This window comes from Schistocerca piceifrons, chromosome X, assembly GCF_021461385.2.
Source record: "Schistocerca piceifrons isolate TAMUIC-IGC-003096 chromosome X, iqSchPice1.1, whole genome shotgun sequence".
Classification (NCBI taxonomy): Eukaryota; Metazoa; Arthropoda; class Insecta; order Orthoptera; family Acrididae; genus Schistocerca; species Schistocerca piceifrons.
Window position 1 is genome coordinate 304,672,675 of NC_060149.1, and position 27,776 is coordinate 304,700,450.

The 27,776-nt window shown below is 46.3% G+C and overlaps 1 protein-coding gene and 1 pseudogene across 1 annotated transcript in view; one reads left to right on the plus strand and one right to left on the minus strand.

Annotated features, from left to right (window-relative positions):
* Positions 1 to 27,776, minus strand: part of LOC124722325 (potassium voltage-gated channel protein Shal) — a 980,926-nt gene that overhangs the window by 605,827 nt on the left and 347,323 nt on the right. The window lies entirely within an intron of this gene.
* On the plus strand, positions 27,496 to 27,613 carry LOC124723609 (annotated as a pseudogene).

Sequence of the window (27,776 nt, forward strand, 5' to 3'; positions counted from 1 at the left end):
GCAAATGTCCGAGCGGCGCTGGCACACCTGGCGCGATATAGTCGCACGCCCCGCCTTCTGCGCAGGCACGCCGCATACCTCTGGAAGGAGCCGCTGCTGTTGCCCGTCGCACATTCTTCTCATTATTGCAGCTGTGGAGTCCGTTACTGTCGCCTAAATTCCTAAATACGATTATAGAGCAAAGAGGCACAGACGGTTTTAAGCGCTTCGTGTCACTCGTATTTCAAGTCACATTTAATAATATTTCCATACTGCCATTAAAGCTGTACAGTTATTAAAGTTTCAACAAGATGAAAACCATTTTCGCCAGGTTTCAGGTTTCACTACTTACACAAATGTGATGTAATGGGGTGCTTACACCAAAATACGAGAGTAAACTTCCAAACGCGAGGAGAAATGAAAATAATACTAACGGTATTGACTTTGCTCCTTTTGTTGCCTGGTACCTGATGAGATTATTTTATTTTATTTGTCTTTGAATAAAAGTAAACACCCAGTAGGCAAGGAGATTTTTAGCAATCTTCACCATCGGAAAGTAGGACAGAGGTATAATACTAGAGTCCGGGTATGAGTTACAGTTACAGTGTCATTGTATTTCACCCTTCTTGAAGTTTTCTCAATGTTCCTGCTTCCTGACTTATGTGAGGAGCGACGTACGTTTGAACCATATGTCTTATGTTTCTTTTCTAGAGTGTAACTTACTCTCCGAACAATATATTAACCCGGAATCCACTGCCGCACAATATACACTCCTGGAAATTGAAATAAGAACACCGTGAATTCATTGTCCCAGGAAGGGGAAACTTTATTGACACATTCCTGGGGTCAGATACATCACATGATCACACTGACAGAACCACAGGCACGTAGACACAGGCAACAGAGCATGCACAATGTCGGCACTAGTACAGTGTATATCCACCTTTCGCAGCAATGCAGGCTGCTATTCTCCCATGGAGACGATCGTAGAGATGCTGGATGTAGTCCTGTGGAACGGCTTGCCATGCCATTTCCACCTGGCGCCTCAGTTGGACCAGCGTTCGTGCTGGACGTGCAGACCGCGTGAGACGACGCTTCATCCAGTCCCAAACATGCTCAATGGGGGACAGATCCGGAGATCTTGCTGGCCAGGGTAGTTGACTTACACCTTCTAGAGCACGTTGGGTGGCACGGGATACATGCGGACGTGCATTGTCCTGTTGGAACAGCAAGTTCCCTTGCCGGTCTAGGAATGGTAGAACGATGGGTTCGATGACGGTTTGGATGTACCGTGCACTATTCAGTGTCCCCTCGACGATCACCAGTGGTGTACGGCCAGTGTAGGAGATCGCTCCCCACACCATGATGCCGGGTGTTGGCCCTGTGTGCCTCGGTCGTATGCAGTCCTGATTGTGGCGTTCACCTGCACGGCGCCAAACACGCATACGACCATCATTGGCACCAAAGCAGAAGCGACTCTCATCGCTGAAGACGACACGTCTCCATTCGTCCCTCCATTCACGCCTGTCGCGACACCACTGGAGGCGGGCTGCACGATGTTGGGGCGTGAGCGGAAGACGGCCTAACGGTGTGCGGGACCGTAGCCCAGCTTCATGGAGACGGTTGCGAATGGTCCTCGCCGATACCCCAGGAGCAACAGTGTCCCTAATTTGCTGGGAAGTGGCGGTGCGGTCCCCCACGGCACTGCGTAGGAGCCTACGGTCTTGGCGTGCATCCGTGCGTCGCTGCGGTCCGGTCCCAGGTCGACGGGCACGTGCACCTTCCGCCGACCACTGGCGACAACATCGATGTACGGTGGAGACCTCACGCCCCACGTGTTGAGCAATTCGGCGGTACGTCCACCCGGCCTCCCGCATGCCCACTATACGCTCTCGCTCAAAGTCCGTCAACTGCACATACGGTTCACGTCCACGCTGTCGCGGCATGCTACCAGTGTTAAAGACTGCGATGGAGCTCCGTATGCCACGGCAAACTGGCTGACACTGACGGCGGCGGTGCACAAATGCTGCGCAGCTAGCGCCATTCGACCGCCAACACCGCGGTTCCTGGTGTGTCCGCTGTGCCGTGCGTGTGATCATTGCTTGTACAGCCCTCTCGCAGTGTCCGGAGCAAGTATGGTGGGTCTGACACACCGGTGTCAATGTGTTCTATTTTCCATTTCCAGGAGTGTATTAATCCAGAATTCACTGCCTTCTATAGTGAGTGACTTCGGAATCACGTAACGGTAACCTAGCGTGTTAACTAAACACTATATTACTTCTGTACACTAACGGACATGTTTTACTTGATTATCTAAAAATTCACGTAATAGCTTAAAAATACTCACATGAAGAGATTATAGCAAATCAGTAAAACACGAGCTCTTTCCCGCAAAGTGTGTAGTGAATTTTCGTTACAACACGTGCAAGGAGTCACAATTTTCATCTAGAAATGCGACATTTTCATTGTCTGCAACCTAATACAACAATCCGTCAACTTATCGTATATCTATCCTTTGTGTGAATCATATTGGAGGAGGAGGTTAGACACTAACGTCCCGTCAACAACGAAGTCATTAGAGAGGATGAGTAATATTGGAGATAAGGGTGACGTCCGTATTTAGAAAGTTGGGCTCTCAGCAACATCTGACACTTGCATTTTACATTGAAGTTTTGTTTTTACGCAGAGCTTCTGATTTTCGTAATATTGCGACATAATACTTGCACTATTCAGTAAAGATATCTAGTGAACGGGTTCCATCGGTCGTGCAAAAGCTCTGAGATGTCCCTTTATGGCACCGCATAAGCGAGTTATCCTCTTCGGCGTGCTACTTGGGTCTTCAGCCAATGAGAGCCGTTGGCGGTTGTCTGCGCCATGACGCCATGTGTATTTGAAGAGGGCGCTGTGTTCCGGAATTCGAAGCGACGCAGGTCGTACTCGGCGTTTGCAGTGTTGGATGTTTTGGAGAGAGTCACTTTAGTTATTTTGCCACCGTTGTTGGTAGGCGATGCTTAGATCATTTCAATCGTGAGACGCAAATATTTGCACAGTTATTTTGCAATCGCTCCGTGTGTAGAGCTTGTAATGAACTGTAGCGTGATTTAATCAGGTGTGTGGTATTACTAAGGATTATAGATCGCTTCTTGTTACCAAGCTGGAAACTGATTACAGAATCAAGTCGTAATTTATTTCATCCAATACTTTTTCATTCCATCTTATCATCCTCTCCTGCGTTCACATCAGTTAACTGCTATACTGGAAGACTTGTAGAGGGACTAGATATTTTCATGGCTTTTACTAGAACATTGTTTCATGTAATATCTACCGATGATCAATGAACAATTTGAGAACAATATAGTAATTATATTCAGTATTCTTACGAATTGTTTTTGTTCATTCTAAGTCATTCATTTATTATTGAACATAAAATGGATGCATGTTTTTTGTGAAGCCATTTTGTCGACACCTGATGCTGCTATCTCTTTTTTTCTCTTCCATAATTATTACGTGCGCAGATGATCAAATACTTAAATAGTACACATATTTTCCACTTCATAATACTGAATATCTTGATCTGTGCGTGAGTTATTTTCAAATGTGTGAAGGTAAGTTTGAAAACTGTATCCGGATTGTTAGTTGCTGTGGCAGAGTATATACTGTATACATTCATGCAGGAACGATTTGAGTAACACATGACGGTGATGCTTTCCCACATTTTCAATTGCATGTGCAGATTTTGCCTTTGAACTTCGTTGTAATTCTTTTGGTTTGATGAAGTATCTCAGTAATATATCTTCTCGAGACTAAGATTCATAATTACATTCACGAGGAAACATCCTCACCGCACTGCGTTATTTGATGAATACTTAACTACTGATTAATGTTAGAGTACATATCTATGCATATTTTATTTACTACTACGCAAATACACGTGTGTGTGTTTCTGATACAAATTTCTTGAATTACTTGTGCTCAGATTTAGTTTTCTGTTGAATACTGGATGGTGAACATTCATATACTGCAGAATAGCTTCATAAATTAGTGCTTTATCTAATTATTAGTTGTAGTAGGTCAATTTAATATACAGCGCAACATTACGTATCAAACAGCTCTTTTAACAAAATTGATGGCACTGCTGCAGATGATTTTTTTTCAAATGTGAACAGTAAATTATCAGCTTAGGATACGCAGTCACTAACCCTATTAGCCCGTAGCACTCACAGATAGTAAAGTCTGACACGAAATGTATCACAAACAAAAAATGAAAATGCGAGTCTTCAGTTTCTCCCGGCGTATTTCTTGCTCGAACAGTCTACGGGTGTACTGCCGGATCATAGTGTCCAACGGGCACAATATTTCGGCGATCAGAAATGTCGCCATTGTCAGGTGCGCTGACGAAATGAGCTCCTGCTGCTGCTGCCTGACAGGGACAGATGAGCCCCTGTGGGTCGGTGAAGTCTAAGCCGGAAGGCTGTTCCTCCAAACTGATGGTGCGTGTGAGGTGTCTTACTTCTCGTTTTACGTCCTGTCAGTCTGCTGGGACGGTGTTCTGGACGTGCTGGCAACTTAATTGGTCGCGAAGCAGGTGGGGCCATCTGGTTGCGTTAAGACGCTGTACCCGGTGGCCCAGTGCTCGAAGGAGCGGATTTTCGGACCGAGTGTTCTCCTCGTAAAAGAGCTGTGCAGCCTGACGAAACCTGTCTCGAACAGTTGGGATGTTGGAGACTCGGTTAAGGTCGTCCGACGGGAAGTCCCGAGGGAGGTGCAATGCCAGACGTAGAATCCGGTTCTGAAGTCTCTGGAGGCGGTCGACGTGGGTCGCTGCATCATTGCCCCAAACCACAGTGGCGTAGTCGATGAGCGAGCGTATGAGTGTAAGATTAAAGCGCAACACCCATTTCTGGCGGGAGCGCAGGTGTCGGATTTAGGAAAGGGTGGAGTTGAGTCATTCGACCCCTGATCTTTTTGACGATGGCGTCGATATGGTGTCTCCAGATGAGCCCTCTATCCAGGGTCACACTCAGGTAGTTGGTTGTATTGCCCCAAGGTACGGCGGTTCCCCTGACGGTGATCTGCGGTAGGTCGGCTGGAATATGCTTCTTGGTGATGAAGAGGGCTTGCGTCTTAGCTCCATTGAAGCTGAGGCACCACCTCCTGGCCCACTAAGTGTGTCAGCTGCTGCCTGCATGCGTCGTTGGAGCAGAGCTGCATTCATGCTTCGCGTGTACATCGCCGTATCATCCGCGTAGATGGCGAGGTGGACCCTGTCCACTCGCGGCATGTCTGCGATATACAGGATGTACAGTATGGGGCCGAGGACGGAGCCTTGGGGAACTCCAGCCCTGACCCGGCGGCGCGTCGACAGGTCCTCCGTGCGTACATGAAAGCTTCTGTCGGCGAGGTAAGATTTTAAGAGACGGACATGCGGCAGGGGCATACCGAGGTCCAGGAGCCTGAAGAGAAGCCCCTCATGCCATACAGAATCGAGCGCCCGTGAAACAGCCAGGAAGATGGCCCCGAAATACTCCCGTCGTTCGATGGCATCAAGGGCCTCTTCAACGACTCGAAGCAGTTGGTGCGTTATTGCGTGTCCAGGGCGAAAACCACATTGTTCGTCCGGTATGAGACGTTCTTCAATGATGTGACGCAGGAGGCGGCAGAGATACAGCCGTGCAAAGACTTTAATGACTGCTGGTAGCAAACTGATAGGCCTGTAGCTGCTCGGTAGACGAGGGCCCTTCCCAGGCTTCCGGATGGGGACGACCTCGGTGTGTTTCCACTCCTGAGGATAGCGGCCAGTGCGGAGGATGCTGTAACTGACCTCCTGAGGATGGACGGCCGTATTAAATCCCCTCCCCTCGCGCGGCGTTCTCTTCGCGGTGCGCGCCCACGCTGTCAGCGGTCGCTGCGAAGCTGGCGTCGGCGTCTGCGGTGGCGTCGGTGTAATTGCCTCGTCCGCCCTAGTCGCCCGTTCGTTTCCTTTGCTGAGCGCCTTTTTGTGGGATTAAAGGGACCAGACTGCGACGGTCATCGGTCGAGCGTCTTTTTAATTAGACTTAATGCTGGTTCCCATGCCCTGCTGAGGTTGTAGCCGCAATCTCGATTGATGAGTGCTTCCCTGGTACGAAACTGAAGAATCACATCATATACCTCTATGGGGAGGAGATGTATCGCAGCATGAAGAAATTCGACAAGCTGCACCACCGAAGAAGCCGTCTGCTGAGTGCTCTTGCTTTTCTGAAGAGATGTCGTGCCGATCAGGTTGTGCTGAACCTTGCTAAGGTCACACATCACATCGATTCTGCAGCAGCTAAGAGAATTATGAAGCGTGCTGTCCTCGCCTTGGTTCGTGAGAGGGTACACTTTACCAGACGCAGCCCTGAGTACAACTCCCAAGAATTACTTAAAATACATCTACAACTAGCCAGTCATTTTAATTCCGGGACCTGGGACAGGACTGATGTTGTTACCTGGGTGACCGCCGATTCTGCACATAAGAAGACCTCGGGACGTCAGATATCTAAGTTCTCTCGTCTCTCTGACAAAACATCGCTGGAGGCCCCACGCAAGACGGTCATCAATCTCATGGACATTGAGCTGACTGGGGATGCAGTTTCTGTTCTGGAGAAGAGACTTAATTTTGCTCCCACGCCTAGGTTCACGCCGGTAGTGGACATTGTCAATGCAGTTGAACAGGTTGCTGCGCGACTACCATCTGCAGCAGCTGAAGAAGTACGCCGGGAAACCTGCCGTGCTCTGACGAGAACTAAACCGATCAAGTCGAATATTACCAGCAGGGAGAGGGCAGCCATTCGAGACCTGAGACAGGGCCCTGAGACTGTTGTCTTACCGACTGACAAAGGCAATGCTACAATTGTTCTTTCCCGTAAGGACTACATTGAGAAGATGTAGAGCCTGCTAAATGACGAATCTGACAGGAAGATCAACGTTGACCCCATAAAGAAGGTGGAGAACGAGACCAGAGCTCTTCTCAAGAACGTAGATTTAGCAGAGGGCGTCGCCAAGAAATTGACACCTCAAGGACCTGTACCGCCAAGACTTTATGGACTCCCTAAAGTCCACAAAGAAAGGGTGCCGTTACACCCAACTGTCAGCAACATTAGGGCACCTTCTTATTTGCTGGCAGAATTACTAAGCACTTACGCGCGTAAATGCCCTCGTCACGTTCGTAATTCTGTGGATTTCGTGAAACGTCTCGAGAACTTCAAATTGAAAGACTCAGATATCCTGATGAGTTTTGACATTGTTTCATTATTCACCAGGGTGCCTCTTCGAGAGTCAGTTGAGCTTATTGCACAGAAATTTGATGAGAAGACGATCAACCTTTTCAAGCACGTTCTGACCTCCACGTATTTTCTCTTTAATGGAGAAAACTATGAACAAACAGAAGGAGTCGCAATAGGGAGCCCACTCTCGCCTGTGGTCGCGAATTTCTTTATGAAGCACTTCGAGGAGGAAGCTTTGGCGCCATCCAAATGGCAACCTACTTGTTTTCTACGTTGTGTGGATGAGACGTTCGTGATCTGGCCCCATGGAAGGGACAAGCTCCTAGATTTCCTTACACACCTGAACTCCATACATCCAAACATCAAATTCACTATGAAGACCGAAGCAGAAGGAAGATTACCATTCCTGGACGTCATGGTCAAAAGAAGAGCGGATGGCACACTGGGCCACGGGGTATACAGCAAGAAAACGCACACCGACCTGTATTTGCATACGGATAGCTGCCACCACCCCGCGCAGAGGAATGGGGTGCTAAAAACACTGATGGACAGGGAGCGCACCATCTCTGACGCAGAGAGTCTCCTCCAAGAGCTGGAACACCTCAAGACTGTATTCCGGAAAAACGGGTACTCGGAATGGCAGATCAGACGCGCTATCCGCCCCACCTCTACAGTACAGCGTGTGGAGACGGAAGAAGTCACAGAGAAAGAGATAGCCACTGCCTATATACCATATACTGGCGCACTATCGAGGAAAATAGGACGAATATTGAGGAAACACCGAGTAGGAACTGTCTTTTGCCCATCAAATAAAACATGAGCATTATTGGGAAGTGTCAAGGACGATATCGGTTTGCGGAAGGCCGGCATATACCAGATTCCGTGTCATTGTGGGAAGACATATTGGACAGACAGTGCGCGACATCGAAGATCGTTGCCGAGAACATCAGAGGCACACTCGACTTAGGTATCCCAACAAGTCGGCGGTCGCAGAGCACTGTTTGTCCGAAAATCACGAAATGGACTACCAACATGCCAGGGTCTCGGCACAGACATCTAAATACTGGGACACCGTCGTTAGAGAGGCTATCGAAATTCGTACCAGGGATGGACTCATCAACCGAGATTGCGGCTACAACCTCAGCAGGTCATGGGAACCGGCATTAAGTCTAATTAAAAAGACGCTCAGAAAAGGAAACGAACGGGCGACTAGGCCGGACGAGGCAATTACACCGACGCCTCCACACACGCCGACGCCAGCGTTTAAGCGACCGCTGACGCGCGGGCGCGGACCGAGGAGAGAACGCCTCACGAGGGGAGGGGATTTAATACGGCCGCCCACCCTCAGGAGGTCAGTACGTCAGCGCACCTGACGAAGGCAACATGTCTGATCGCAGAAATATTGTGCCCGTTGGACACTATGGACCGGCAGTACACCCGTGGACTGTTCGAGCAAAAAATGAAGAGTTATTTAAGTGGAACTGTTATAACTTATCAGCGACTATTTTAAATTAAAGCTATCGTAACAGAGTGATTCGGACATATGCGTGGGGATTGGCAGTCCGTTGCTTTAATGAGTAAAATCAGTCTCAGTATTTCGTACTAATAAACTGCATGTTTTTAAATACTTTCTTAAAACTTTAAGATAAAGATGTTACCGTTATATAATATCATGATTGTTTTCTGCCGAAAATACTCAAATATCTTGAGTGCTGTTTCAAATTTCCATTTGCATGAAATCGATGTTCTTACTAATTTAATCACAGAAAACAAAAAATGTGAAAACGATGAAAACTGGGTACATTCTTGGTCGGGAGTGAATTGACGCCTATCTGTTTATTTGACTCTTATTGTCATTCAGAACATGAAAGCACACGCCACACAAATTATTTGTCCTAGTACCTTGTTAATGGCCCATTCATGGAACATACCAGTGCTGCAGCAACGAAGAGAGTCTTAACAAAGCCAATCTTTTCTGTAGATAATAGGACTATTTTTAATAAATAATATCTAAAAGTGAGCTTATAACAGTGTATGTCTACAAGTACAGGAAATCATAAAGATGGTGTATGAACAAATCTGTAGCGTCTATAAGAATAAATAGAGGTATCAGATCTATATAAGAACCCAAGTGAGAAGCAACGTTACTGCAAAACTGGAAAACTGCAGGACTATACGAAGACCTACAAATTTTATAGAAACATGACTACAAATTAATTTACGATGACAGAAACGTGAGGAATTGGAATTTTTAATCAAAAATAAACACTTGCTGTTTTATTCATATTTGAAACTGACGACTGAATTTTATTCCGAATTAAACATTTGCTTTTATGTCTTAAATTGACTAGTTATGACTGGAGACCACTAGGGACCGTTGCTTTATTAAAATTGTAATATTTGCAGGCTGCTGAAGAATGCACAGTTTTGTAAGGACATGGCTATCAAATTACAGCAAAAGTTAAACTTTCATGGAGTTTTTGGTAAACGAGGTAGGGTTTCCCATAATACATGTCTGGTGTCTCTGAAACGAAAACCTTATAGAAAGCGTCTGTTACCAGTTTTGACGTAAGGCCGTGGGACAAGGATCTTTAATACAAAATCCATCATAAACTCAGGTTCCTCAGAGAAAAATAAAGAGATGTGTTTTAGCCATCGATAGGAGAAAGAGCTATAAAATAAAATAAAAACAGGTGAATGATTGTTAGGTGGAACAAGATGTTCATCACTGGATTCCTTGAGATAAGAAGAGACCGAGACGACGGCCTAATGTAAGGTGGCTAGATGAGGCTAGAGTAACACAGTGCGCATGGCTGAAGACTATAATGCATAGAGAAGTCTAGACGTGACCTTTATCTAGCAGTTGATGTGAAATTGCTGATTGACGATTTAGTTAAATTATGTCTCTGCTTTAGAAAAAGAAAATATACTGAGACTCTCCAGATGACACATTGAATGCGTTCTGTTTTACGTAAGGCTATGCATCTGGGGATATTTAGGTCCTGTGTTAATGAGTGAGTGGAGGATATTAAATGGGATCAGACAACGATGGTAGTGGATGAACGTTCAGTATTCCCGCCAAAGAGGTAATACAGGAGTTACATCTAGCTATATCATTGTGGGGTAGAAACGCTGGGGAAGCGATAGTTGGGCTATCCCGTATTACTATCGAACAAAAGTTTATATCCTTACCATAATGATGATGACTAAGTCCCATACTCGACAGAGCGTACTGGAACGATGCAGGAGACCCGTAACCCCGTACTAGGCAAGATCCTAGTGGAGGTGGTTTGCCATTGCCATCCTGCGACAGTAATGGGGATGAATAATGATGATTAAGACGACACAACAACACCCAGTCATATTGAGGAACGTGAAAATCCCTGACCCCGTCGGAATTCGAACCCGGGACCCCGAGCTTGGGAAGCGAAACCGCTACCGCAGACCCTTACCATGAACTTGCTGGCAAAAAAGAAATTTCGAAATTAATTCAAAACAATGGTTCAAATGGCTCTGAGCACTATGGGACTTAACTTCTGAGGTCATCAGTCCCCTAGAACTTAGAACTACTTAAACCTAACTAACCTAAGCACATCACACACATCCATGCCCGAGGGAGGATTCGAACCTGCGACCGTAGCGGTCACGTGGTTCCAGACTGAAACGCTTAGAACCGCTAGTGGTGTCTTGTAAGGGGCCTTACGCAGATTTATAACAAGATTCAGCAGTTACATATTAATGTAAAAATAACGTCGGTAAAAAGTATCTTCGATAGTCACATATAAATCATATTGGATAAAGGAATTTTTGTTAGAGATCACATTTTGCCTCTATTAGGTGTTGCAGGAAGTTTCGATGGTTGAGCACCATAATTTGGACAGAATGACTTCTAGATGTAATTGCGAGGCCTCTAAAATTGACAAGGTTTCTCTCGAGCTATGTATCTGAAAACATTAGGACTAGTACAGGAATTTTACTGCAAAAATTAAAAAAATATATTACATTATGCGGAAAAATAACGATACGTAAAATACACTCCTGGAAATTGAAATAAGAACACCGTGAATTCATTGTCCCAGGAAGGGGAAACTTTATTGACACATTCCTGGGGCCAGATACATCACATGATCACACTGACAGAACCACAGGCACATAGACACAGGCAACAGAGCATGCACAATGTCGGCACTAGTACAGTGTATATCCACCTTTCGCAGCAATGCAGGCTGCTATTCTCCCATGGAGACGATCGTAGAGATGCTGGATGTAGTCCTGTGGAACGGCTTGCCATGCCATTTCCACCTGGCGCCTCAGTTGGACCAGCGTTCGTGCTGGACGTGCAGACCGCGTGAGACGACGCTTCATCCAGTCCCAAACATGCTCAATGGGGGACAGATCCGGAGATCTTGCTGGCCAGGGTAGTTGACTTACACCTTCTAGAGCACGTTGGGTGGCACGGGATACATGCGGACGTGCATTGTCCTGTTGGAACAGCAAGTTCCCTTGCCGGTCTAGGAATGGTAGAACGATGGGTTCGATGACGGTTTGGATGTACCGTGCACTATTCAGTGTCCCCTCGACGATCACCAGTGGCGTACGGCCAGTGTAGGAGATCGCTCCCCACACCATGATGCCGGGTGTTGGCCCTGTGTGCCTCGGTCGTATGCAGTCCTGATTGTGGCGCTCACCTGCACGGCGCCAAACACGCATACGACCATCATTTGCACCAAGGCAGAAGCGACTCTCATCGCTGAAGACGACACGTCTCCATTCGTCCCTCCATTCACGCCTGTCGTGACACCACTGGAGGCGGGCTGCACGATGTTGGGGCGTGAGCGGAAGACGGCCTAACGGTGTGCGGGACCGTAGCCCAGCTTCATGGAGACGGTTGCGAATGGTCCTCGCCGATACCCCAGGAGCAACAGTGTCCCTAATTTGCTGGGAAGTGGCGGTGCGGTCCCCCACGGCACTGCGTAGGATCCTACGGTCTTGGCGTGCATCCGTGCGTCGCTGCGGTCCGGTCCCAGGTCGACGGGCACGTGCACCTTCCGCCGACCACTGGCGACAACATCGATGTACTGTGGAGACCTCACGCCCCACGTGTTGAGCAATTCGGCGGTACGTCCACCCGGCCTCCCGCATGCCCACTATACGCCCTCGCTCAAAGTCCGTCAACTGCACATACGGTTCACGTCCACGCTGTCGCGGCATGCTACCAGTGTTAAAGACTGCGATGGAGCTCCGTATGCCACGGCAAACTGGCTGACACTGACGGCGGCGGTGCACAAATGCTGCGCAGCTAGCGCCATTCGACCGCCAACACCGCGGTTCCTGGTGTGTCCGCTGTGCCGTGCGTGTGATCATTGCTTGTACAGCCCTCTCGCAGTGTCCGGAGCAAGTATGGTGGGTCTGACACACCGGTGTCCATGTGTTCTTTTTTCCATTTCCAGGAGTGTATGTCCACCAACGCGCATTGCGAAAAATTAATGCTCTCGATTGATAGAATTAAGATAAGGTTTAGGTTTAATGTCGCATCTACAACGAGATGAGGCAATTAATAGACATTGACCGTTATGAAGAAACTATCCCGATATTCGCAACAAATTATTTAGGAAAAGCGCGGAAGATACACTATCCGATAAAAAGTATCCCGACACCTGCTTGTGGACACTAATATGCAATGTGTCCGCCATTCACCTTTATGACGGCTTTAACTCTGCTGGGGACTGTTTCAGTGAGGTGTCTAATGTTTCTGTGCACGTCACTCTTCTGCTTCACAGATACTGCTTTATGACAGAATGCATTGTCATGCTGATAAAGCGATAGTCGTCTACAAACTGTTCCTATACTGTACACAGTGCACAATGCTGCAAAATGTGGTCGTATCCTCCAGAATTTAGTGTGTTCTTAAGCGCAACAAGCGGGTCACATCCTAACGACGTAAAAAAAAACCTACTTGGTAGTACACTTCCTCTATACTTCACTGTTGGCACTACACATGATGGCAGATAACGTTTTCCAGGCATTAGTCAAACCCAAACCCTTCCATCGTGTTGCCACTGGGTACAGCATCATCCTTCACCTCGAATCACTCGTTTCCCGTCATCCAATGTCGAGTGGCGTCACTCTGTATGCCAAATCAAGCGCCGCGTAGTTTTGATTACAGAAATGTGTGGCATATGAAGAGCTGCTCCACGACTGCACTTCATTCTTTTTAGCTCCCTGAACAAAGTCATTGTGCTAGCTGGGCTGCTGGTGGCACTTCGGAACACGAGGATTCCTTTCACTGATTTCGTGCGATTATATAAACAACCCTGCATAATGCTCGACAGTCACTGTCCACCAGTACATGGGATCTGCCTGGTCTTGGCTTACCTGTGGATATTCCTTCGCCATCCGCTGTACTGTTGAGGGCAGCGGCACCCAGTATGGTGGCAACAGGCCGGAAGGCTCAGTGAATACACTGCTGACGGAAAGAAACTGCTTTATTCAACGTGAAGTACACAATGCGTTGATAGCTCCACAAGGCAAACACGTTTCACTCTGGTGACTCACAAGCGCTGGCTTGTGGACGGCTGCCAGGCGAAGCGATGCTTGCATTGGTTCTCTGCGATGCTTATTACAGGCTGGAAGACAGCTGCGGGTGTGAAGGCGGTCTAAGGCCCATCATTGTCAATGACGCGTTCCTTCTGTTGCAATAGGGTTTCAGTGTGGGACGACCACTTCTTGCGACTCAGCCCTGCACGCGTTCACCGCGGTATCACTTACGAGACTACTGTGCGTGCTACCCTCTGCCAAGATTCAGCTGGCGGCAGGCGTTAACAGCAAGCCAGCAGCGCTGTGGCATCAAATACGCTGGTGGCGGATGGTCCACCCTTGTCTCGAATCCACGGATGTAGCTGGCGGTGCCCAGTCGTGTCGTCTTTTATTGTGGCCCTGGTGTCTTGGTGGTGCTGCTAAACTCTGAGTGACTCCGCCTCAAAGTCGAGACCTACACTCCTGGAAATGGAAAAAAGAACACATTGACACCGGTGTGTCAGACCCACCATACTTGCTCCGGACACTGCGAGAGGGCTGTACAAGCAATGATCACACGCACGGCACAGCGGACACACCAGGAACCACGGTGTTGGCCGTCGAATGGCGCTAGCTGCGCAGCATTTGTGCACCGCCGCCGTCAGTGTCAGCCAGTTTGCCGTGGCATACGGAGCTCCATCGCAGTCTTTAACACTGGTAGCATGCCGCGACAGCGTGGACGTGAACCGTATGTGCAGTTGACGGACTTTGAGCGAGGGCGTATAGTGGGCATGCGGGAGGCCGGGTGGACGTACCGCCGAATTGCTCAACACGTGGGGCGTGAGGTCTCCACAGTACATCGATGTTGTCGCCAGTGGTCGGCGGAAGGTGCACGTGCCCGTCGACCTGGGACCGGACCGCAGCGACGCACGGATGCACGCCAAGACCGTAGGATCCTACGCAGTGCCGTGGGGGACCGCACCGCCACTTCCCAGCAAATTAGGGACACTGTTGCTCCTGGGGTATCGGCGAGGACCATTCGCAACCGTCTCCATGAAGCTGGGCTACGGTCCCGCACACCGTTAGGCCGTCTTCCGCTCACGCCCCAACATCGTGCAGCCCGCCTCCAGTGGTGTCGCGACAGGCGTGAATGGAGGGGCGAATGGAGACGTGTCGTCTTCAGCGATGAGAGTCGCTTCTGCCTTGGTGCCAATGATGGTCGTATGCGTGTTTGGCGCCGTGCAGGTGAGTGCCACAATCAGGACTGCATACGACCGAGGCACACAGGGCCAACACCCGGCATCATGGTGTGGGGAGCGATCTCCTACACTGGCCGTACACCACTGGTGATCGTCGAGGGGACACGGAATAGTGCACGGTACATCCAAACCGTCATCGAACCCATCGTTCTACCATTCCTAGACCGGCAAGGGAACTTGCTGTTCCAACAGGACAATGCACGTCCGCATGTATCCCGTGCCACCCAACGTGCTCTAGAAGGTGTAAGTCAACTACCCTGGCCAGCAAGATCTCCGGATCTGTCCCCCATTGAGCATGTTTGGGACTGGATGAAGCGTCGTCTCACGCGGTCTGCACGTCCAGCGCGAACGCTGGTCCAACTGAGGCGCCAGGTGGAAATGGCATGGCAAGTCGTTCCACAGGACTACATCCAGCATCTCTACGATCGTCTCCATGGGAGAATAGCAGCCTGCATTGCTGCGAAAGGTGGATATACACTGTACTAGTGCCGACATCGTGCATGCTCTGTTGCCTGTGTCTATGTGCCTGTGGTTCTGTCAGTGTGATCATGTGATGTATCTGACCCCAGGAATGTGTCAATAAAGTCTCCCCTTCCTGGGACAATGAATTCACGGTGTTCTTATTTCAATTTCCAGGAGTGTATTTATACGAGTCTGAGGCGAATATCTTGCACCAAACTCCAGCATTCAGTCATGTAGCTCACAACAAGTCTCTTGCCCTCGTGTGGTGACATCGCCTGCCCACTCGGGTTATTACCGCGGCGCGGTGCTGTTTTCCGCTGAGCGATGCAAGCCCGACACACAGTCGTTTTGCGAACATGCTGTTCTGACCGACATGTCGCCCTACTGCGCCTGCCAGCCCGTGGTTACTACTACAGTACTTCTTGTGGCTTTCTTATCACCCGTTACTAATTTCAGTGAAACTGAGTTAGAAGTGTTGAAATGTCCGTGATGGGTTTGTTTGTCAGATGAGATCCAATGACTAGTCCGAATTCGAAGTCAGTAGGCTCTTCTGACCAAATCATTCTACTTTCACTGTTTCTCTAACGTCAACACAACACTTCCCACCTCCTTTTATATTGGCGGATTTGCCTCTCGTGACATCTAGTGGTCAGTTCCGCATTACATAGTGGTGACCCGACAGTTTTTAGCACTTACTGTACGTAAAATCAATTCTCTAGCTCCATATGTGAATGGAATAGGACAGAATATTCATAATAGTGCACTGTATGGTGGTTTGTCGACCATATAACTGTAGATTTGAACGAAGCATCTGGGTAATAAACAGGCAGTTGCAGAGAAAATATAAGGTAAAACTTTTGCATATACACTGCTGGAAAAAATCAGTACACCTGAAAAGACGACGTCGATTTTGATCCGATGACGACATAGTTGCGCCACGCGGGGTAGCCGAGCGCTTGGAGGGGTCTTGTCACGGTCCGCGCGGCTTCCCTCGTCGGAGGTTCGAGTCCTCCTTCGGGCATGGGTGTATGTGTCGTCCTTAGCGTAAGTTAAAGTTAGATTAAGTAGTGGGTAAGTTTAGGGACCGATGACCTCAGCAGTTTGATCCCATAAGACCTTACCACAAATTTCTAAATTTGCGACGTACGTCTCCTGGGGGACAGTAGATGTACTGATAATGGTTTCAACGTCGTCCGCCAACAGATAGCGTAGTGGTATAGCTACCAGAGCGCCTTCTGTGTCTACTTCTTCATAGGGAATTCCCACAGACAAAAGGCTCAGTGTGGCCTAAATGTGTAAAACAAGCAGGCAACTATAGCCTGGAAACGCACTCGCGCTTCCTACAGCAAAATGAGCTAGTTTCGGAGAATTGCCACACAAGTTGGACGTGCTACATTTGTGCAACGATGGTGGCGTTGGTGGTCACGAGAACATTCTCACACCTGTAGACGAGGTTTTGGACGTCCACGCAGCGTAGACAACCTCCAGAATTGTCGTGTTGTAAGGACAGTAGTGGAAGATTGCATAACTACCACAGCACAGATGAGAGGCCTTGTGAGCCCAGACGAACTGTTGCGAACCGGTTCTTAGCAGTGAGACTCTGAGCAGCACACCTCTAGCCCATCCTCTGCTCACGCCACAGCAGCGAATTTGACGGCTCGTCTGGAACCATCAGACGGTCGATCACTTGGAAGACTGAATGGCGCGCAATGGCCTTCTGCCTGCATGCAAGTGATGATTGTTTGCGTGAACGACGTACACCTGGTTAGCAGTGACTCGTAGAGTGTATTCATCCAAGACACACTGACCCCACCGTAGCCCTTATGGTCTGGGACGCGATAAGCTACAACTCTTGTTTACCTTTGGTGTTTCTGGAGCGGACATTAACCAGCGTTCGGTACGTGCAGAATGTTGTTAAACCCGTTTTTTTTTCTTTTTTGTCGTTCGTGCAACAGGGAGGTGCTGTGTTGTTCCAACCGGATAACGCTCCACACACACACACACACACACACACACACACACACACACACACACACACACACACATACACTCACTCACTGCCCGTGAAACTCAACGTGCTCTTCAAGATGTGCAGCAACTTCTCTTGCCAGCACGATCTCCGGACTTGTCTCCAGTCGAGCACGTGTGGGATATGATGTGACGAAAAGTAACTCGTACAAATCCTCAACTAATAACTCTTACAGAACTACGTCGACAATTCGAACAAGCATGAAATAACGTATCCCAGGACAATATACGTCATCTGTACGATTCACTGGATGCCAGAATCAGCACCTGCATTGCCGCCAGTGGAGACTAAACTACGTACGAATACGTGTCGATATCTGGTAGCTCAGAACCGGTTCTGCTATAAGTCCGTAAATGTAATCATTTGACTTACGCCATAAGCACTGTTGCAACAATATCTCTTGAGTGAATTGGAAACCTCTAAAAGGGTGCACTAATTTTTTCAAAAAAAATTGGCTCTGAGCACTATGGGACTTAACTGCTGTGGTCATCAGTCCCCTAGAACTTAGAACTACTTAAACCTAACTAACCTAAGGACATCACACACATCCATGCCCGGGGCAGGATTCGAACCTGCGACCGTAGCGGTCACGCGGTTCGAGACTGCAGCGCCTAGAACCGCACGGCCACTCCGGCCGGCACACTAATTTTTTCCGGAAGTATAAATGCAAATAAATGGATGGTCGTCCACATAGATAGCCAACATGGAGGATGAATATTTAAACATCGCAAGGTAGTATAGCGACACAGCCCAAAACATCCTGACACATAGTACCGTAAAATAGGATGAATAGAAACAATGGGTGAACAGAAACGAAACTTACAAATAGTTTTATACTATCATGCCGGAAGACAAATCGGTATATCATTCAAAGAATTGTTTGTCTATGCTGGTAGTGAATCACTCTAACAGAAAATTACGAATTACAAATTTGGTGACACTATCAGTCGGTGTTTTGTTCATTCTATGGCAAACATCGGATGAGCTGCTGAACATGCTTTATTCGCAAGTACCAACCTAAATTGTCTTTCTTTAGTTTAAGTACCCAGTAGTACCCCCCAGGTTAGCCGAGAGCGCTAATGCGCTGCTTCCTGGACTCGGGTAGGCGCGCTGGCCCTGGATTGAATCCGGCCGGCGGATTAACGACGAGGGCCAGTGTCCCAACCAGCCTGGATATGGTTTTTAGGCGGTTTTCCACATCCCACTAGGTGAATACCGGGCTGGTCCCCATGTCCCGCGCCGGCCCTTCTGGCCGAGCGGTTCTAGGCGCTTCAGTCCGGAACCGCGCTGCTGCTACGGTCGCAGGTTCGAATCCTGCCTCGGGCATGGATGTGTGTTATGTCCTTAGGTTAGTTAGGTTTAGGTAGTTCTAAGTCTAGGGGACTGATGACCACAGATGTTAAGTCCCGTAGTGCTCAGAGCCATTTGAACCAATGTCCCGCCTGAATTACATGCCTCGCAGACATTTGAAAAACGTTCACACTATTTCATGGTTTGCACTAGACGCAGACAGATGGGGTACACTACTCCCATCCCTGGGGGTATGGGGTGGCAGCAGGAAGGGCATGCGGCCACCCCTTAAGATTAACCATGCCAAATCCGACCTTAATCATGACGACCCTGCGCAAAATGCGGGACGAAGGCACTAGCAAACGAAGAAGAAGTTTAAGTACACGGTAAGCAAATTTACAATCCCGTTTCATTAAGTTCAGTTTTAAAGAATACTTTAATCCGACTTGTGTTTCGAACTAATTGAAAATGTAGGGCTATCTTTCCGGAATTTGTGGATGAATAGAAACAGTAACCCTCTCTGTTTCTTTAGAAGAAGTCCAACAATTTGGCGGAAATAAAAAACAACGTGGCATTGACCTCAACCCAGGTTATTACTCTGTGGTTAAAGTATATGGAAAAGCAAGCAATAATTTATATCGTACTCATGTGAAGTTTGTTATTTAGAAGGCAGCCGTTGTGTTATTTTTTTCCTTTGAAAAATAACTTGGAATAAACACATTTATTTTAACAGATGAAGAGTCCTCTTTAGTCAAGGAGATGTTCAAAAGCTCTTCGTTTTTCCTGGGGGTACGACTTGTAGATTCAAAGACATCATTTTTTAACATTATCTCAGTGACTTAATGTATAGAGAAACAAACCAAGTTCATCAAATTAATGTTACGGTGCGATAACTACAGATATAACAATTTTTACTTGGTAAACAAAGTAAGAAACCTAATTCAAGCAGCTTTTTTAGTTTTTGTGTTGAATAAAACTTTTTTGAACCATGTGAATTTTGTTTCTTATCCTTACAGATGCAAAACAGATTTTGACATGTCCCTATTCACCCCAAAGATCAAAAATAGAAGAATGACGAGATTAACACTCATGTCTCTATTCACACCTCTGCGTGATGAATAGAATCACCAAGTTTTTATTTTTTTATGTTATAAAAACATGACCTAGGTCCCAAAACCCAATTAAAAGTTTAAAGTTAGGTGCAAGACCTCTAATCCTAAATAATTTTGATTTTCATATTTCTTTTTAAATTATCAATTTTTTCTTTTAAATTTGAAAACTGTTTCTAATCATCCGATATTTTTGGACGTAAGCTACAAAATAATATCTCATTTTTAATAACATTCAAAGAACCAAACCACAAGTTCACTGCATAGTTTAAGGTACACAGAACAATGGATATACTATACAGACACTTATTCGCCGCTTGGTTTCACTGTAAGTAGGTTCAGTTCAAAGGCAAAGGAGACGAGGTCATTAGAGACGGCGCACCATCTAGATATGGACAACGAGGAGCCCGGCCGTTTTGAAGATACTATCCTATCATTCACATCACGCGATGTAGAGGAAACGCGTAAAACATAAATCTGGTGCGCCGGACGGAGATTTGAACCACACTCTTCCCGAATACGAACTCAGTGTCTTAACAACTTTTTTCCTCTCCTTCTGTTTCTTCCTCGCCTTTCTTCTTCTGGGAGATCGATTTTGTGCGGATGTCGCGTAACGTCTTGTTAATGTGTGTCAATGAAGCCTTCACTCAATTTTTATTACAGAGGGTGGTAAACCCCCTGACCAAACGCTCCGACTACCGCGCGGACTAACCGCTGAGCCAACTCGCCCGTTTATTTTTTGTCGGATCTCGCACGTGGAGTACTCAGTTCTCTCTTGATATTACTAAGTTGATGAACATAGTCTTCTTGTTCCATAGCGAATAAAGGTGTTTTGTGTCCCGTGGATAATGGTAGATAGCCTAACAGAATAAATGCTGTATATTTCAGCTGCACGTATTAATGACTGATGACCGTACGTATTCCGGTATACCAGAAAATCTGTGTCAGATTTTCTCTATTGGCTTAAGTCGAGAATTCAGTTTACTTTCATATTCCAGTACTAAATCCGTTATTAGCACATATCACAAAACCTTAAAAATATGTAAAGTGGAAGTTTTCCAAACTCAATGAGCAAATTTCTGTACGGTACTAATGAATGTTGCTTGCACGAAATAAAAGGTTGTGTGCACTGATTAATTTTTTAAAATATTCAGCCTCTGGATGTGATGACGACGTAAGCACCTGGCAAATACTTTTTCAGATTATGACGTGTTTTTAAGGATAAATGTTTCGCAGCATTGTGCTGGAAAATGGACAAAAAGCAGAAATTAAAATATTGGATTTAAAAAAAAATGATAGACTTTAAAGCCAAAGACGGCCATGACGTTTTCCGAAAAAAGTTGAGCGGATTGCCGTCCTTGGTGTTTTTCGCATAAGATCTTTAAGAGACCAGCCAACAGCAGCCAACATTACATAACTGTCGTGCGTTTTCTTCTTCAAGACAATTCTCAGCCACATTCTGCAGGGGAAATGAAGATGCTCCTGCATCGTTTCCAATTGGAAATTTTTGACTACCCACAATACAGCCAGTAATTATCCCCCTCTGAGTTTCATCTCTGCTCACATGAACCGCTGGCTATGAAGACAACATTTTGGCACAGACAACGAGCTGTAGGCCAGCGTAAAGAATTGGCGAAAAGCACTGGCGTTCTGTCTTCTACAACGAGGGTATTGAAAAGTTCGTACAACGCTACGACAAACGTCTAAATCGGACCAGCGACTATGGAGATGAGTAGCTGGAAGTTGTAGCTAACTGTTGCAAATAAAACAGTTTTGATTTTCACTGTGGTTTCTATTCGCGACTTATCGTTCCCTACAGTCCGAATAGCCCTCGTATAAGCGATTTTCACGGCATTACGTGTCGTGATTGTTTTGCGAACTTTGTGCTTGTGCTATTAAGGAAAGGACTCACTTTCGTGATAATACACTATATTTTTTACTTGTTTTATTATTATATTGCGCAATAACAAAGTTTCACATAAAGTTCACAGAATCATCGAAGATATAGTCCTGCCACATGTATTTTGTGTGTTTAGCTGTATAAACATAGAGAGCACATTAATCTGACGAAGGACAGTTCCGAAGTTAGCATGTCTTATCAACAATATTTTGAGTCTCCCGCATATTTTCTTTCACCTTCGAGATTTTTGTTGCCTTACTTCTTGGACTTTTTCAGTATTATTGTTGTCGTAAAAGTCGTCGTCGTCGTCGCCGTCGTCATCGACGCTGGCTGTACTTTATTATCGGGTCATAATCATTAGTTTCTTTTTCATCCAAGCTCCTTATTGTCAGTAAATCTAAGTTCTTTTAACCATCTCCGAAACCTGTCGCATTTACAGGGCCGCTTAGGAAATGCCAGTTTATTCGTATTTGAACTTTCTCTGCTTCTCTTAATGAATTCTGAGTTGTCGACCGTCCAATTTCACGGAACGAATTTCTGCTGGCTGTTCGGAGAAAAGGAGCTGTTTATCAGGCGAAAGCGCGTGCGATAGACCGGCTAGCGGTTGCATGTTGCCTGCCGGCCTGCCCCACATCTGTCACGGGGCACGCTAAGCCGCTTCCTGTTTCGTTTCCGTCCGAGTTTTACGCGCCACAAACTTCACGTTTGTTTAATCTGGTTCACTCCAGGCGCCCTCTGAAGAAACAACTGTGGGGGCAGCAACCAGCCTTTCTTTTATAACCAACGCAGCAGAGCACAGTTTTACTCCCAAACGAGGCGCCTCGAAAGAGACAGACGAAATTGGGACCAGCACTGTCCACAATACAGGGTTAGATTTTCTGCAGCATCCCTGTTTATTCAGCTTCATCCTTTTAACAAGCTCAGAAAATATTAACTAAGAATGTAGTCTGAAAGTGTCACATTCGCAAATTTTTTGTTAGTTTCTTTGATTGGTGGAATGTTGAAGAAGAAATGTAGAAGTAGGTGGCTCATGAATGCATGTAACCCAATCATTAAAAATTAAAAGTACTCAGTTGCACTGCTCGCTGGCTATGCTGCTCTTTATGAAGAGAACCCTAGCAAAGGAAGACTTGTGAATTTAAGGAGGATTTGGAAGGCGTTCGCTAATGTGGAAACTAGACGCTGAGACTAAACGTACGCAAAAAATATAAAGCAGTTCGCGTAAGTACACCGTAAGCAGTGTACATTTGGTGCAATGTTACGTCCGTCCAAAGCATTCTGTCTGCGACATGTTGAGTCATCCGATTAATCTGAGCCAAAGAACATCTATGAAAGAAATAATTTAACATGCTGCTATACTCAGTAAACTATGGCCGGAAAGACACAGAAATGAAGTTATAGATCTGTGGGCAAAATTTTAGTTTATAAAACTCGCATTCACACAAGATTCTAAAGTCACATTACCGCTTGCAAAACACAGATAAGGATTACCTTTTTTCGATACTACAGATACATAAACTTGTTCGCCTACTGCTTGAATATTGGTCACCAGTGTGGGATCCGTACCAGATAGGGTTGATAGAAGAGAGAGAGAAGATCCAACGGAGAGCAGCGCGCTTCGTTACAGGATCATTTAGTAATCGCGAAAGCGTTACGGAGATGATAGATAAACTCGAGTGGAAGGCTCTGCAGGAAAGACGCTCAGTAGCTCGGTACGGGCTTCTGTTGAAGTGCCGGCCGGTGTGGCCGTGCGGTTAAAGGCGCTTCAGTCTGGAACCGCGTGACCGCTACGGTCGCAGGTTCGAATCCTGCCTCGGGCATGGATATGTGTGATGTCCTTAGGTTAGTTTGGTTTAAGTAGTTCTAAATTCTAGGGGACTGATGACCACAGAAGTTAAGTCCCATAGTGCTCAGAGCCATTTGAACCATTTTTTTTGTTGAAGTTTCAAGAACATACCTTCACAGAGGAGTCAAGCAGTATATTGCTCCCTCCTACGTATATCTTGCGAAGAGACCATGAGGATAAAATCAGAGAGATTAGAGCCCAGACAGAGGCATACCGACAATCTTTCATTCCACGAACAATACGAGACTGAAATAAAAGGGAGAACCGATAGAGGTACTCAAAGTACCCTCCGCCACACACCGTCAGGTGGTTTGCTGAGTATGGATGTAGACGTAGATAGCAAGATAGCAGGTCATATTTATCTCCATGTCATTAGCTTCGTATGGCTACCGAGGCAAGTGAACCAACGTTTGCGGAAATTGGAGTGCGTAGGAAAATACAAGTGACGGACACGAACTTTATACCACAAATTACGTATATAACAATACACAAAAACGTACGTGATCTTTGACTTTGAGAATCCACTGTGGCGTGAAACCCTCACGTACTGATACCGGATCCTTAAATAGCCGTGACTTGGAATCAAAAGGACCTGAGTACCTTCTGAGGAGGCTACGTCAACGCGGTGTGAACACGAATCCACTAAGTATCAACATGTCAAGTGGACGACGAAGCCAGGAAAGCAGTGGCATCTGTCGCTATGCGAAGAAGGCTTGCAGATCCCTCCTGACCTGTGACAGGACATGCTGCTGAGGTAAGCGCGTGGAGATCCAGAAGCAGAACCACTCAGTAGACGTCCTCATGCAGAGTTTATTGTTGAAGTTGCCATCAATATATAGTGCTTTGGATTGCACGATGTACCCAGTGCTCCCACAAAAAAACACGCTTGGAGTTTGTCCAATACGCCACACTACAACAGAGGCTGTAATATTGCCGTTACCACGGTATCGTATTACACGCGTGTAGCCGTCCTTGTACAACATCAACATACATACTCCGAAAACCACTGTGTAGTACCTAGTGGAGACTACTTCTTACAAAATTTAGCAAATTTCTGTCCTATTTCATTTCACGTAATGTATATGTCTCCGTGCGCTTCCTACTCTCACTTATCTTATTCATACGATGCCTACGCGAGATATAGCATGGTCGCAGGAGATTGGTTGCACAGACGCCGTCGAACACAGGTTCCCTAAGTCTACTCAAATAGGTTTCAAGAAAACTACTTTCTTCTCCGGAAGATTCAGATTTATGTTGCCCAACCACCTCGTTATACTTTCGTATGGGCTGTAGCGACCTGTTACGATTCTAGCAGGAATTTGCTCGATATCAGTTATCACCCCTACGTGACTGAGACCCTAAAATAGAGAGGGGCACCAATCGGCTCAATGAGCAGCGCTCCAGCTCAGGCAGGAAAAAGAGCAGAGTTTGCGCTCTAGCGGAAGTTATCCTCGTAGCTGCTTCCTCAGCTTGCCGTAACAACTGGAGAAAGGACACTTATCAAACCACTTGTAAACTTGTTACATTGTTGCGGTGTCTAATGCCTCATTCTATTCAGCGAATCAGATTATGGTACTAAATAAATGCGTCTAATTATATCTCTTTCATTAGATTATGCGTAGGAAACAAAAGGTGACTTTGACATCTGATAACTAAATACAACTTTGACTACTACTATAGTCATGGAAATACAGTAGGGCAACATATAAGCATTTTTAGAATACAGCACAAACAATGACCAACAGACTAACTCTAGGTTAGGCACAGAAATGAGTAAGTAAATAAGTATAATTCACGATCAACAAAACATAGGCTTATGTGTTCTTAGATATCTGAAATGTCATTAAGCAAGTGAAGTGGAGGTGTACGTGTCTTTTCGCTCAAGAAGACGATTTATATTTGGTGCGATCGATTTCTCTTTTGCAATTCACAGAACTGCAATGAGATTTATATTTGGTGCGATCGATTTCTCACTAGCAATTTGCAGAACTGCAATGAGATTGGCGTCAGTTAGGGTGACTCTTCGTAGAGATTTATTTATCTTCATTAGTGAGAATAGTTTTTCACACAGATATGTTGAGCCGAACATTGATAGCAGTTTGGCAGCCATTTTGTGCATATTTGGGAAATCAATTTGCGAGGAATGTTCATAAAAATGTGAGACGCTTGTTCGTGATTCATATTGAGCCTTCCGTTCACTATCACATTGAACTGTGAGCAGTTGCACTGTAGAGCAGACGGAACGTCATCAATTATTATAGTAGTTGGAAAGGGCGCAGGAAACTCTTTCATATCCATCGATAAATCGTCCACAGCTCGAAATCTGGAGGAAAATCCCTTCACAAGACTCGAAAGAGTACCTCAAAATGTATGCAACTGATCATGAGTTGAACTAGATTTAGCCGGCCGATGTGGCCGAGCGGTTCTAGGCGCTTCAGCCTGGACCCGCGCGGCCGCTACCATTTGAACCATTTGGACTAGATTTCCGCATTGACAATTTGGGATAATGGGCTAACTCACATTCCAACATCTGACGCAACCAAATCTCCAACATTTTCTTGAAAGTAGTAGTACTGCCTACAAAATAAGTAATAAATATGTTGCTTCCCTGCAAGTTAATTCATGTGGATTGTGATGCCGGTGAGAAATGCTAACTCATTAATCCATTTAGGATCAGTGAAATTCATGGACGGGACGCCCCCTCTTTCCACGAACAAAATTATTTCGTCCAACAAATCAAGAAAGCGATTCAACATATTAGCCCTACTGAGCCAACGAACTTCACCAAAGTACGCAATATCATCAAATTCACACTCAATGTCCTGCAGTTGAGCATTAAACAGTCTATGGTTCAGTTCATGACTCTTAATAAAAGTAGCTGTTCTCACCAGTACGGTCATCACATTTGGCATTGTGACGTTTTTGCACACAGGTTTCGTTGACGAATCAAACAACGCACAGGTATGAACCTCACTTCGTGTTGCAGTAGGTTTGCTTCTCTGACGACCTATAAGCCCTGCTCTACATCCGACTATTCAGGATGCTCCATCAGTGGCAACTGAAACGAACTTTTCCCACGGTAGACCAAACCTGATAAATACATCTTCCACGCACTGCACTATGTCATCATTTGTCGTGGCGTCTTTGAGAGGACATAAATCAAGAAGTTCTTTCCTTACTGCCAAGTTCCAAGTTTGTATAAACACCGCTAGTAAATATTGCCAGCTGGGCTATGTCCGATTAGTCAGTTCTCTCATCTAATGCAATAAAAAACACCAAGACGTTCGAAATGACATCGATTAATAGTTCCACAATATCACCTGATAAACGTTCGATACGACGAGTTACAGTGCGCCGCGACAGACTCGAACTTGCGAAAGAACATGGTAATTGTGGACATAGCTCATCTGCTACGACTTCAGAACTCTACTTCACAAATTCGTCGCCAAAAAATGGTCGGGAAGAAGGGGCGATTAGCAAAGCTATTCTGTAACTAACATGAACAGGTGCATCGGGAGAGGAGGCATCACATTCCTGTGTAAGAAATAAATTGATCTGTCATTTCGAAGGAAGATTTGGTTTATTTGGCATCGGGAGAGGAGACATCACATTCCTGTGTAAGAAATAAATTGATCTGTCATTTCGAAGGAAGATTTGGTTTATTTGGCAATGTAATTAAGTTATATTGTATGCAGATACAACATTATAATACATACCTCTACTTTAGTTCGTTCCTCACGTAGATTATTAACAAGATTAAGTCGTATTTTACCCTCTATGCTTCCATACTGCTTGAAGTGATGTGGTCTGAAGTGAGGTTCTAAGTTCTACTTTTTATGCCTAATGTTTTACCACACAGCCAACGGCCTTGCCGCAGTGGTAACACCGGTTCCCGTCAGATCACCGAAGTTAAGCGCTGTCGGACTCGGCTAGCACTTGGATGGGTGACCATCCGGTCTGCCGAGCGCTGTTGGCAAGCGGGGTGCACTCAGCCCTTGTGAGACAAACTGAGGAGCTACTTGATTGAGAAGTAGCGGCTCCGGTCGCGGAAACTGACATACGGCCGGGAGAGCGGTGTGCTGACCACATACCCCTCCATATCCGCATCCAGTGACGCCTGTGGGCTGAGGATGACACGG